The sequence below is a fragment of the Pangasianodon hypophthalmus genome, chromosome 6 (genome assembly GCF_027358585.1).
Source record: "Pangasianodon hypophthalmus isolate fPanHyp1 chromosome 6, fPanHyp1.pri, whole genome shotgun sequence".
In the NCBI taxonomy this organism is placed as follows: Eukaryota; Metazoa; Chordata; class Actinopteri; order Siluriformes; family Pangasiidae; genus Pangasianodon; species Pangasianodon hypophthalmus.
The window spans coordinates 12,246,095-12,261,218 of NC_069715.1; the positions used below are offsets into that span (position 1 = coordinate 12,246,095).

The 15,124-nt window shown below is 38.1% G+C and overlaps 1 protein-coding gene across 5 annotated transcripts in view; it reads right to left on the minus strand.

Annotated features, from left to right (window-relative positions):
* The window catches only part of mgat4c (mgat4 family member C), a 125,411-nt gene that overhangs the window by 96,129 nt on the left and 14,158 nt on the right, over positions 1-15,124 (minus strand). For 2 of the 5 annotated variants that reach the window (XM_034304976.2, XM_026927313.3), the window contains exon 2: positions 11,135-11,291. The exons of 2 other annotated variants lie outside the window; for them this stretch is intronic. The gene's annotated coding sequence lies outside the window, so the exon portion shown is untranslated. The remainder of the gene's footprint in view (positions 1-11,134; positions 11,292-15,124) is intronic. One more of the 5 variants, XM_034304975.2, reaches the window with a different exon arrangement.

The window sequence follows — 15,124 nt, forward strand, 5'->3', positions numbered from 1 at the left end:
CTCATATCTTACTGAACTCCTTGTATCCCTGAAATATCATTAGCATTTTGCTAAACTGTTCCAGGAAAACATGAATCTTTTATAAATAGCTTGTTAAGTAAGAAATAAAACACGACAGAGTATGCTGTAATCGGAAATTAATCCACGCTGGGATGGGGTGATACCACCCCAAAGTGGATTATTTTCCTATAGCAGCACACCCTGATGTGTTTTATTGTCAAAGATTACAATAGTTAATTCATTAACTATTGTAATCTTTGACAATAGTTAATTCATTAATGAAAAACACATTGTGTTTTGTTTGTTTGTTTGTTTGTTTGTGGTTTTCCCCCATTTTTCTCCCTAATTTCACCTGCCAATCCCTACACACTAGCTAACTCTCTCATATCACACAACACCAACAACCCAAGGAGGGTGAAAGCTAACATCTACTTCCTCAGGGACATATGAAGCCAGCCAAATGCTTGTTTTTTTTTTTTTTTGAATTGCTGCTCATGCCGAATTACAGGGCAGTATAACACACTCAGAGGTAAGTACTATTTGCCCTCTTCTGCATACATGAACTCACAGATGCCCACAACTGACTAGTGAGATGTTAGAGGTAGAGAGGTGAGAGAGAGTATGCCATCCCTTTTTTTTTTTTGTTAAATAACATGTTTTTTTTTTTTAATTAATTTTTTTTTTTTTTACATCCGTCTATGATGCTCCAATTTTTGGGGTGTATCTGCCATATAAATCCCTGTGAATGAGCTGTTACTATAGAAATGATAACATATTATAAAGATCACCTTAATAAAAACCTATCATTTATATTACAGCCAGAACTACTGTCAGCACTGCAGTTATACAAAATTAATCCATACCTCAGGAATTCAGTACTGCTGTGGTATAAAAGTCAATAACTGATGCAACATAAATCTTTTACAGCATTCTCAATCTCCTGATCGCATAAATGACTTCCATCAAGGACAGTTTATTTATCTCTGTGGTTGGGCTTTCACTGCTGGAGCCACAGAGGTGTTTACAGTGAGGCCCTTGACACAGCACAGATCAACAGTGTGTAATCTAATATCTTGGCACTATCGAGCTCCTGTGAAGGCCAATTTTAAAGACAACAACAGGCTTTTTAAACATGCACTGAAAGTTTTACACACTGACTTACATTATAATGCATTAATGCTGCAATTACTTGGATTCATCTTTAACAGCAAGGCAACTGAACCTTCTATTAGCTGTATGAGCATACATGTTCTCTCAGCAATAGATGAAGAGCAATATCTGTCACTATATAGTGGAATTTGCCTCCATTTAATACAGCAACTCATACATTTATAGGTGAAATACAGAACTGTTGCAGAAGAGCAGCTTGTTAACAACCAGACCAAGAAATCCATATGTCTAGAACTAGACAAGAAAATTTTTTTATGTTACCTATTGTGTAATTCCATGGCTTGCATCCAGCTACAAAACCAGCCAGAATCTTCCTCCTGGTAAGCTGAATATTTACATTTACATTTCAAATTCAAGTCCGTCTTTCTTTGATGGCTTGGGGTGCTCTTAGGGAATGAACTTGTGCTATGCAACCAATAAAAGAGACAGTGCAAGAGGCTTAACCTAAACCAACAGAGACACCAGTAGTGTCAGCCTCTGCACACTCAAGACAAGTTTGACAACTCGCTATACCTGTGTTTCTTACTTTCCCCACACTTGTTATATTTTTGTTCCATTTCTGCGCTCTCTGTTTTAGTCTTGGCATTTACCATCACTGACCTTTGCCTCCATCCTGAAGTGACATTACAATAAAACAGACACTAATTAGCTTACCTTTTATTAGTTTGATGTGTAATTTTTTATAACCAATATATAGAGTCATACTGCACATCAGCATTAGCAGTAATACACTATATGGCCAAAAGTATGTGGACACCTGACCACCACACCCATATGTGGGCCTTCTCCAAACTGTTACCAAAAAGTTGGAAGAACAATATTATATAGAATGTCTTTGTATGCTGTAGCATTAAGATTTCTCTTCACTAGAACTAAAAGGCCCAAACCTGTTCCAGCAATGCCCTCGTGCATAAAGCAAGGTTCATAAAGACATAGAGTGGGAGATCTCGAGTTGCCTGCAATAAAGGGGGACTACAAGTATATATGGGTGTGATGGTCAGGTATCCACAAACCTTTAGCAATATAGTGTAGTGCTGCAATGGACTGGCATGCTTTTCAGGATCTGTCCCTACCCACAACTCTGAGCAGGATACAGCTCTTACTGAAGATGAATGAATGAATTAGCAGCATATAAGATTTCACACAACTTTCAAAATTCCAGATGGTGCATTACTGAGTGATAATAATGTTCCAGTCATGTGGAACAACTAACTACATATACATAAAGTTATGTTTTCTGTGGCTTAGTTTGTGCCTTATGTATCAGTTTAGCCATCATGTATATCTTCATAACTAATAATGTACAGCATGTTTTCTTCACTTCTTGCAGTTCAGTCAAATCAAGGTTGAATCACATTCTCACTGCAGTTAAACCACACTAGGTTTCTTCTGGAACTGGAGTAAGAACACCTTTTTCAAGAGGTCTCGTTCTTGTTTTAGTCCATACCCAAGTGTGATTTCTGTTCACACCCGCCCAAACAAACCACACCAAGTGGGTAAACAGACCAAGGTTTAATTCAAACAGACTAAATACTGCATATGTGAAAGTCCCTTAGTGTATGTAGCTCTTTTATACATATGATTTTTCCACTTCACTTTTACAGCTGACTACTCTTCAGAAAAGTGTTTGTCTCCCTCTCATGGCTTGCATCATTTTGACCTTTCAGAGCTCACTGGATCCCTGTGACCTGCTGTTCTACGCCTGTTATTATCGTCCCTAATTGCAGCTACTGTGATGACTGCTTATAGAATCACTCTCACACTCAACAGTTTGAGAGGGGGGGGGGGGTGGGGGGTGGGTGGAGAAAGACAGACAACGATAGGCAGAGAGTGAGATGGAGACAGATAAAATAGGGTAGTGGTATAGAGAAAAATAGCTCTGCTTTGTCGACCCCACAATGCGACCTGCTCCCAGAGGAAAGCAATTTACCGCTTGGCTGAATCCAGAACAGTATATCTGAATCACAAAATAGCCTTAGATAAATTACAGCCAGCTTCTTTCTGTGCTCCTTATCGGAGGGCTAGAGACTGGTAGGTGCAACTCGGCTGTGATTCTAAACCACACAGCAAGTGGCTTCATGGAGCGCCGTCACTAAGCAACATTGGCCAAATTGGACATGTAGGGAAGTGATGGGTGGGAGGAAGAAGACAAAGAGACGTCATCCAAACATGCAATGCATGACTCTGACTGTGGTCCTCCAAACAGGAAATAAACACACTGTTATCTTCAACAGACAAGACACTTCAATCACCCAGAAAAGATTTTGTTTTGGCACAAAGATGCACAGAAAAAATGTTCCAGTTCTCTATTAAACCATTGCCATTTAGGAATATGTGAGGAAATATGTGAGGAATTGGTGGACACAAGCTTTGTTACCTGCTTTTCCAATAAGTGTTCTTTGCTAAACCTCTGCTTGTTCCAAACAGATCTCAAGTGTCTATTTGTTCATTGATGGGGAGAGTAGGTATCTGTTTTCTTCTGTTTCCCTATGTCCACTGCTCTGCTTTGATGTGGTAGCACAAACATGGATTCACTTACATGGTGACTGGGGTCCTGACACCTCCTTGGGTTTGTTTCAATCACCTCTGTGCAACATATTAAGAGGTTTAGGAGAGGTGGAGAGCAAGGGCAATGAGGCATGAGGTGGCTATATGTCCACCAGGGCCAAGGCTAAGAGATGGCAATGATATCAGAGTAAGAGAACCTTGGATAAACAAGGGATGCAAATCTTTAAAGCAGGCTGATGTGTTTGTGAACTTTCTTACTATGAGTATCAATCAAAGGCTATGGTGTATAAGAACAAGGCCAAAAAGTATAGGATTACACACCTAGGTCCTGATTTACTAAAGGTTTACATGTGTAAAAACATGTAGTAAACTTGATAAAATCTACAGAAAAACAAGCTAATTTACAGGGTCAATGGAGGATTCCATCTTTCAGAAGAGCACAATATTGTGTAATCCAGGTTTGTATGTTTGCCTCACCAAATATGCAATTTGTGTCATTTCTACCTAACAGTGTAAAAGAAGTGTGGAGTCAGTGCAAGTAGATTAATTTAGTACAGTGTGAATCCCGAAGTCACTTCTGGGACAAAGATTGTGTGTGCAAATTAGTATGACTTAAAAGCAGGTATTATATTTGCAGGTATTATATTATATTATATTACATTTTATATCAGCTTCTGCTAGTTGAAGACCAAATTATATCATTAAATTTTAAAACCGAGAAGTTTATTGCAATTGTGCCTTAGTATCTCAAAATGATCAGACTTTCGTGAAAGGATGACCAAATATTACAGAGACAATATAAGTTTGTAATTAGCTATTCTCTGCATGTTCTCATATACAATGCCAACAATGTTTAAACAAGCCTGGGAAAAGAACCTATTGGCGCACAATAATAAAACAAAATTTTAGTTTCAGTTTAAATTTTCTCTTAGATACTGTATCTCACCTCACCTACTTTATATCTGCTTCCTCCCTTTACTTTGCACATAATGTAATTCATACAATTATTCCTTTTAAATCACCCACAACATGCACACACACAATTTATTCCATTCCATATGCAAATTAGTGTACATTATTATGGATCTTAGTAAATCAGGGCCCTTGACTGTGTTAATGACACAACCACTTTTCATTAACTAATATTTTAATGTATTATATCCAGGGGCGGTGTTGCTGCCTCACAGCTCCAGGGTCCCAGGTTTGATCCTGAGCTCAGGTTACTGTCTGTGTGAGTTTGGCATGGAATAGGCTCTGGATTTACTGCATCCTGACTAAAAATAAAGTTTTTAGTGAAGATGAATAAAAGAATGAAATATCCTTCCTCACAACTTTAATATTCAGATCCGCTCCATCATTATAATTTTTGAGCAACACATCTACCTACTAAAATTAACTGAAATTCTTAGCATTCATGAATGATTACATGGAGAACCTCTCATAAAACCAATACTGTAATCCAATTTTCTGCCTCTTCAAGGACTGACTTGCTAATGTGTTAGTGATGACTGGCAGTCTGGAACTTTTAAATGAACAAGGCATGATAAACATTTATTAAGACCTTAAGGAATGTGAAGTGCAAGCAAAAGATTGCATATAATTCTGGCATCTGAACAAATCCTTTTCTGTATTTCTCAATGCACCATTTCCCAGAAGCAAAACTGTCTATTAATGTCATTTTCAAGGTTGATCAATGATAGTCTTATTCCCAATATTATTTAAAATCCTGACTATAAAGGCCTTTTTAATTTGGTATATGATTTCTACAAAATGGCCATGTATTGCCACAGCATGATCAATTAAATGGTTATATGATGAGTTCAAAACTGTTTAAATAACTCTGACAAAAGGTGAAGTCTTGCAACATCTTAGTGCTTTTGTTTATGCCAGACTCATATGCTTCCAGTTATATTCTTATCTTGCTATTCTTAGACTTGACCTGTCTTGTCTGCTCAGGTATTTTTTCTTCATGTTTCTAGATGTCCACGAAACCCTCAAACTCTGTTCACATGGAGGCCTTGTCCAGTTTCAATATCTAGGTATCTCTTCGTCTTTTTGCCTCCCCAGGTAACACAGAAGGTTATTTGATTTCAGGTGGTTCGAAGAAGGTTAGGCTATAATGTGCCAGTAGCAGCACTCCTACAATGCTACAAAAATATCTCCTATAATAATTGCTTGCTTCAAATGTTGCTCACCAATGTTCCCAAACTAACATTATGGAAAGCGTGGCATGAACATTTCTGCAAATAAAATGCTGCAGCTGCATAGTAGGAACATCAGTGATAGGTTTTATACAGTAGGTATGTAATGATACGTGAAAACAATTTCAGAACATCCAGAAAATATAACATTTAATATTCATGGAACCAACATTTCTTCTTATTATAGGGTTTAGTAAACATACTACTAACCAAAAATTGTGAGCTGGGTCCCGTTTACTGCCAGTTATTCTTAGTTTCAGTTTATCCATGCTTTGATTGTTGTTCTTTGTGTTTAACTATCTAGGTCTTGGTCTAATTCTTGGCATAGTGGGAAACATCAAACCTTCAGAAAGAAATGCAAAGGATATAATAAATAAAGATTAAAAATAATTAAACTATTTATTTTGAAGCCATTAGCAAATTTATTTTCATGTCCCTTCAAAGCAATCAGTCGACACATAGTTTTGAATAATGTGGCTGCATTCTGAAGATGCCAACACTGCATATTTTGTAATCTTTTTGTACACTTGTAGAATGCTAAGTACGCCTAGTCTCGTCTACTCATCTGTGGCTGGTGCAATAGGAGGTTAGAGAGCACAGGAAAGAGACAGACCTTTCCACAGGGTGCTGCTAAGTTAAAGCCCTCATAGGGCCCTCGACCATGAAAGGAGCACAGGCAGGAATCTCACTTAAAGCTCTCAGGTGAAGTCAGGGGGAATTTCAAGTACTTTGCTGAGCAGGTAACAAAGAAAAAGGTACGTTTGTACACTCCCTTCAAATGCATGGCCTTAGGCTTCCATGAATAAAAAAAATAATAATTTAAATTGTTTCGTTCCAATAAGTTATTCTGCAAATTACTTTTTACTCTTGAAGTTAACACAGGGATTACAACAGTTCTTGATCTCACTGCAAAACCCATCTGGAACTATAATTAATGACCATGATATTAAAGTTTCCACCTGAATGCTCTAGAGTGACCTTTAAAAGTGACCACAAATCACTACTGTAAACTTAGAAGAAGCCCTGATAAGATGTAAGGTTATACCTGCAGCCTGTTTTACACTGTTTGGAGAGTTAAAAAGACTGACAGAAAATGTATCAAAGCAATAATTTATTCAGTGAAAGCTAGAAAGGGTTAGTGATATCTGCTACATTACAGACACAATAACAGACTCGTTTAATGTATTCCCTCTCAGGCGCTGCCTGGGGACGATGTTTTCATGTCACCAGCCAAGAGCTGTTGGGGCCAGTGTGATTCTGTGCACAGGCACATTGTTCAATGAGGAGAAAGAAGACAGAGCATATTGCCTTGTCCGGTATCTATCAATATAGCTCTGCAGCTTGATGAAGTGTTAAACCATGCAGCACTTATGTGGACTCTGCATTCTCACACTTCTCTCACAGTCAGAACATATTTCTCTATTCCCCTAAGGTTCCACTCTCCTGGATGATTGAACAGCCGTTTGTCCGAGAAGGGGACCAGACCATTTAACTGCCATTCCCCCAGGGTCCAAGAAGGACGTCCTTTCAGATCCAGCTCTGATGGGCTATACCACTGCATGGGTTAGTGGTTTTTTTTCCTGTTGTTAAGATCATGTAAATATTAAGGGTGTGATAATTAGCTAGTGCATTGAATTAGGTAAGAGAGAAAACAAGCAAAGCCATGGACCAACAGGGATAGATTAGGTAAACAAAGCATATACAAATGCTGTAAAATATTACAAGTCTATGCAATAAGTAGCCTGCAGGTTGTCCAGCCCTTTCTATTTTTTAATACTCTAGTATAAAAAGTTTTTATTATCTTCTATAAAAAATAATAAATATAGATCATACATTGTTTTACTGGTTGCTCGTAGATCTAGATCTGTTGTCAATTTCGTCTGCTTCAGCTGCTTTGGTGAGGTTTCAAGATATCTTAAATTAAAAAAAAAGAATAAGTCAAAACAACAGACAAGAAAAACCATCAGTTCGATCTAGAATGGACCGACAAATCCTAAGAACAATAACTGTTAAACTGTTAAATTCTTATTATGAAACGAAAGCCACTATGTGGTCTTTCAAAAGAAAAGGAATAAACACTGCTGTGGTATTTATGTAATATCTCAACGAAATTACAGACTTCTCATTGATGAAGGGTTTTTAAATGTCACAAGTGTCTGAAAGTGTGCTGAAACTGGAGACTCCTTCATCATAATTCAACAGTGCTATAGTATAATACTACATCAATTTGCAACCTATTTGATCGTAAAATAATAAAAATTGTGTACTGTGTTTGTTCATTACAAGAAATAAAACAGCACATATGGTTCTCTGGATGGAGTAAAGACAGGAGATTTCTCAACAGCCAGTTATTCCTACAGCATTAAGAGAAAGAACTACTTTTATTTTATTTTCATACAGGCTTCTTATCTCATGTTATGTTCCTATATTAAATGGAGATTGCTAAATTAGGCTTTGATGGCTACATAAAAACATTTAAATAGAAATAAATGTAGTCAGCTTGTTACAGTTAGGCAAATGTGCACTTTTTTGGCTAAAGCTACCCCAGCTGAGACGCCAGTCCACCACAGGGCACCATTCACACACACACATTCACACCTAGCACCCATTTAGAGTAGTCAAATCTGCCTATCTGCATGTTTTTTGGACAGACGGAAGAAACCAGAGAACCCAGACGAAACCCACACAATCACAGGGAGAACATGTGGCAATCCACACACCAGTAAGCCGAGCTCAGGATTGAACCTAGGACCCTGGAGCTGTGAGGTGGCAAAAATATTGTAAAATCAAAATATTGCCAAGTGTTAGCTCATCCTGTGTCTGTGTCTGTGATCAACACCACCATGACCTCTCTCAGTTAATCTCACTAGCAGAGCACCAACATTGAATGGAGACATAAGCCTGCCAAAATACACAGTCTGGCAGCCCACAGACACAATTCACATGCAATCCAACCTTTTAGCCTATGAGTTTTGCTGCACGTCTACATTTAACCCATACGCTTCCATTCATTTGAATCATTCTGTTCTACGGCCCAATAAAGCTCTTTAAATGATGTGCTTCTGAAAAAAACCCCACACATCATGTATTCACAGTCAAAATGGTGTTAACAACAGATTAGCAGTTCAGATATCTAATGTAATGATTGCTATTCTCAGAAATGTGTTATAGACGGTTTTTTAATGTAATATTAAAGTTAAAAGTTCTCAGATTCTCCCAGTCCCTGTGTTGACCTTGCCTGTGGAAACCATTAATGTACTTTTTAAAATGCCTTTCAAATTTTAATCATCCATGTCATCAATACTTAATGTAGACTTCACTCTCAGCACACTGTTCTGGAGAAGCGAAGCTCAGGAGGATTCATCATTTTAGCATTCAGGAAGAGGGAAAGACATGTTGGACTGTCAGACCTGAGAACAGATGAGTACTGTAGGATAGAAGAGTCTGTCATTTACACAACTCTTTACATGGCAGCTCTACGTTTTTCCCGCTTGATGTAGATAAGACATCTAGAATGTCCTCTTTTTGTGCAACCTCTTTGTGAGATGTAATATATTCCAGCCTTTAACACCTGTATGTGGATGTGTCACAACAGGCTGTGACATTGGCACAAAATTATTCCACAGAAACACACACAGCCCAGTTGGAGAACCAGTTAGAACAAACAAAAAGCATGGAGAAGCTAGGCAACTGGATCAACATGATCCACTCCAAGCAAGCCAATGGGACATAGTACACACAGCGTACTATAGTTAGTAATGGTTGTGCGTTGAATTGTGCGTTTAATATGATTTATTTGGGAAGATGCGTTTGAATTTCAGTCTGAGTGTGAAAACAGCGCTTTGGAGATGCTGGGAGTGATAATTAGTTTTATTTTAAGAACGCAAGCTGCCAATGAATATTTAACAGCACATACTACTTAACCACCAAAAATAGTCTGTTATTCATTCAACAGTCTGTAAAAAGGTGATATAAATCTTTACCAAACTGCCAAATCTAATACACTATGCATAATGTACGTTGACTTATAAAACAAATGTTATAGCATATGCACAAATGAGGATTCAGCATATATACACACAAGCTTTCAATCAAATTAGCAATGTAGATGAATACGTGGGCTGCTCAGAAAACACATTTGCTCTGTTATGATTTCAAGAGCTTATCATATCACATATTCATAACCCTATTCAAATATTCCTTTCCTCATCAGTTGTGCCTGAGGAGATTGAAATTACATTGGAATGAGTAGCACACATTATACTGGGTTTATTGCATCTGTTAGATTTACCGTCTGCAATGTATATGCATTATATCTCCAACGGAACGCACTGAGATGAATAGCAATAATCCACATTCATTATATTACACGAGTTTTAAAATATAATCTTTTTCTTGTAGGCATGTATCAATAATGAGCTAAATTAATATTAATATTTTCGAAATTATAGAAGATCATGATTTTTGGCATATGACAAGAAGCAAACAGACAGACTCAAGGTGTTTATTGAAATAAAGCTAAGTGAAGAATCAATATTGGAGTCAAACATACGTTTAAAAATTATTATTGAATTTCACGTGCCAAACAGATATGATATGATATGATATGATATGATATGACGTTTACAAAAGAGAGAAACCTTAGACTTCCTTTCATGACCTTGCAAAACAAAGTAGTCTCTGTCCGATATAGAGACTGCAGTGTTAATTAAGGCTCATTGAAGTTTGTTCGTTTGCACTTCATGGATTATTAAAGATGCACATAAACATTTACTATTCATGAGTGCAATTGAAAGTAAGTGAGTTTAAATGAAGCTTTGAATACGGCAGTGTGTGCTTCAGGCATGCGTTTTACAAATCCGCTCCCTTTTTTATTCCATTAATTTCAATTATTAATGGATTAAGCATTCACACACCCTCAGTAAAATTAAGAACCAAAGACTAATTTAGAGAAGACAATAAGTGGGATACAAATCCTAAACAAGAACGTTTATTATAAGGTTGACAGTCAGAGGAAAAGCCCAACTCTGCGACGGAATTAACATGTTTTGCTAGTGTTTACATTTCAATCCTATAGAAATCCTGTTTTAATATACTACTAAAGCTTCAGGAGATTTTAACTTGTCAGAAAATTGTTTCCTACATCTGGCCCTTTTGCAACTGTGGTGAATTTGCAAAGGGAAGCTTTCAGTAATGCAACACTATAAAGAGGTAGTTAATAAAGGCCACATTGTGTCTTTTATAGAGAACATTACCTTTTCCCCTCTCTTCCTGCTCGACTTCCTGTGGCGATGGCTGCCTCCCATGAAGCCGTAATGTATGAGATTTGTCAGTGTCAATTTTACAGCTAATCTCTCTGGTCCACTTCAGCCCTCCCATCTCCTACCCATTAATTCTGTACAGACTTCTACACTAGATAGAAAGAAAGAGAGAGGAGAAGAGAGCGTGGAAGAGGGGGAGAGGGAGAGATTTGATTTCCAGGAAATCATAAATGCAGTGATTGTAATATACCTTAGTCAACCACACATAGAAAACTAACATGTGTTACTGAATACAATAAACTGTCAATCAAGTTGCCATTAAAAGCTGTAGATCTGCTGAAGGAAAACAATACAACAGTGAAGAACAAACATCAGGGACTGAATGTACTCTATGCATACTCTATACAAATATAACAAAAAATCGAAATGAGTACTGGTGAAAAAGCATCAAAGCAATCTAGAATGTGCTGGCCCAGAAATATTTACCAACAACTGTTAAGACATATTCATTCATTCATCTTCATTAACCATTTTAACCACATTATCCTGGTCCAGAGCCCATTCTGGTAACACTGCACTGATCCAAAGCAGGAATACATATTCGATGGGATGCCAGTCTCACACACACACACACACACATTTGCACACTCATTCAAACCCAGGGGCAATTTAGCATAATCAATCCTCATACTAGCATGTTTTTGGGATGTGGGAGAACACAGAGGAAACCCACATGAACATGGGGAGAACATGAGAAATTCCACAGACAATGATCCTGCACTACTGTGCTGTATTTATTTATTTATTTTTTTGGCACAATGGATATAAAAAGTCGAAACACCTGTTAAAATTGCACCATTTTGTGATTATGTCAAGTCTTTTTCCACAGTGAGGCATGGAGGTGGCAGCATCATGCTATGGGGCTGCTTATCTTCAGTTGGGACTGGAGCTCTAGTCCTGATCGAGGAAATCATGGATAGCTCCAAATAACCAATCTATTTTGGCACAAAACCTTTAGGCCTCTGTTAGACAGCTAAAGACATTTTTCAAATTCTAGCATGATAATGACCCAAAGCACAAATCCAAGTCATAAATAGAACAGCTTCAGAAGAAGAAGATCTACATTTTGGAATGGCCCTGTCAGAGCCCAGATCTAAATCCTATAGAAAATCTGTGGAATGACTTGAAGAGGGCTGTGCACAGGAGATCCCCCCAATTTTTGACCAAGTGCAGTACTCCCTTTTGTGTTCTTTAAAAAATATTAATGCTGAATGGTCTAATATTTCAGGCCTCCTTCTACAATACCTCCACCTACAGATCTAGAACAAAACAAGGATCAATATCTAACCAGTATAATATTCTGTTGGTGAAGACTGTGTGCTGAGAATTAAATCGGCCAGTTATAACAACAGACACCTAGTGAGGCTATTTGTACTGAGTGAAATCAGATAAAATCCATGTCTATTGACCTGCAAGCAAGATAGCAAATGCAAAACATTAGCAAGAAAGATTATGAAACTTATTTATTGCTATTACATGCACCAGTGTACACACATATGCATACTGTCAGGTAATGCTAACGCACATACACATACACACACACACAAACAAAAAAACACAAACACACACACACAAATAGATGTACACCTGCAATGCAGTGTCTCTTTCATAATGTAGTAACTCTGCAGTAAAATATAAATTGAAATTTAAAATATGAGTTAACCTGAAACACATACCAAGTAAACATAGGAACTAAGGAAATATCCAAGCCAAAAACAATTTATCCTTATACAAAATGAAGTGGCTGAATGTAGGTATAGAAGACCTACATTCAGATATATGATAGTTATGATACTCAAGTAACAATGTGTTTTTATATGAATAGCAGTGGAACCTAAAAATGTGACTGAGAAAACAAGACAGAACCAAACATATTGAGTGTGATAGCATGATTCCTCAGCAACATACACCACTGCTCCCAAACAGCTGCCTCGCAAAACTGACCATTCAGATCTGTATTAAACCCACCACTGCTGGATTTTGTATCCACAAATTTGTATTCGGTACCCACCACTGAACACTTAAAAGGGCAAAGCTTATTTGCGCTTATTCACCAGTGAACTGTACCTAATCCACATATAAAGAGTGTGAGTCAGTGGGGATTGGTAATATTTACATGTTCAGCATTCAGTAGCCACACACACTCTTTTTTTATACAGCGGTTAAATTAACATTTCACTCTGAAAGGTCATTGCTCCTCTCACTCTCTGCACTGTTTCTGCTTTTTTTATTTTTATTTTTTTTTAACTGTGCCAGATATCAATCAGCATTCATGAGCTGTCTGAAGATTCAGTTTGTGGTGTGGATAACACACATTTGGTTAGTGCTCACTTGTGTATAATAGAAAAAGAACAGTAAGCTATGGTGTGTGAAAATGCCGATGGATGGTCAGTGATCTGTGACATTGTGGAAGAACTGCATTGCATATAGTTAGTATCCTGCTGTGAAGGGGATGCCAGAGCACGAGGAAGAGTGAGCAGGGACAAAACTGGAAATGACACTCCCGCACGCTAAGCTACCACACCTAGCAATCAACTTCATTCATCTGTGTTTACTGCTTAAATTGAGGATATGCCCAGGTACTGCAGGCATTCCCCACTGTAGGTAGAATGCCTGATATGTCTGTGGACTTTGTAAATGTTTCTGTTAACTGAGGTGAGGGATTATTCTCTTTGCAAGTTTACACTCGTGCCATATTTGCTTGATCATTAAAGATTTTTGCTTTGAATTGTTTTCTAGTATTTGTACTCTCTCCCTACATTTGTGATAGGTAAATTAAACCATCGAAATAAGCAAGCAGACAACAAAGTTTGATGGGGCCCACCCCTGCTATCCAAGAGACCTTGGTGGGTTCCCGCCAGGAGTGACTATTACAGCTTGTAACAGTTGTGGACCAACCGGCAGAAACCATCCAAGATTAATGGTGGAAGCCATCCCCCAATGACTACCAATTCAGTACAGAACCATATTCTTACCCTGACCACCTCAATAATTAGCTTGTCACGACTGGGGAAACTCCTTAAACTAATTACAGCAGCTATCTGATTAGACCTTCAGACCACCAAAAGCGCTCACCCACCGCTGACCATCACGGGCTATTGCACACAAAAAATCTGCTAAGCGAAGTTCAGAAAAGGGGAAGAGGCCATTCAGATGAGCCGGTCATGGCTGATCATGCAGGAAAATTTAAAGGAGACAATGAAACAACTGTGCCTTGTGGAAAAGCACTTTATCAACCGCTATCACAAATGTCCAGGTAACACCTACACTCAATAGATGTAGAGGGGGAAAGCTAATGAGCAGTGTCATTGAATCACCAAATTCCACCACGGATTTAAAGGTGGATGCTATGCTCTTCTGGGGCAAATGAAAGCAATGCTCCACACTGCTATATGTTCCAGTGGACTCCAGGGCAGGGGAGAATCGAGGACTCTGTGTCCTGCTGTAGCTGAGCCCCAAACCTCGAATGATTCATGCATTAGAGGGAAACACTATTGTCTGAATACATTACTAAAGTCCTGGAGCCTCAAATAGGCTCTAGCTATGTTTAAATATGCTGTTTCTGTTTCTGCATTGTAGAGGTTTCCATTGAACCTCTAAGTCTTGGCTACCCATGGCTAAGCAAGCAGAACTCAGTTATTGATTGGACTAGTGGAAGGCTTATTTAAGGGGGCCTTTACAACACAATTTGTTCAGTATTAAAAGCGTCTGCTCATGCAACCACAACTAAGATCAGTAAGTCAGAGAAGATCAAGCTAAACAGCACTGGCCAGGTTTTTCTTTGTTACTGAAAAAGGTCATAGGACTGAGACCCTGTACTGATTATCAGGGCATGTACAAAATGACCATCATCAGCTTTTGATCTGTTGTGAGTTTGTGTGTTTTTTCCAAATTAGATTTAATTAATACCATCTTGTGAGGAAT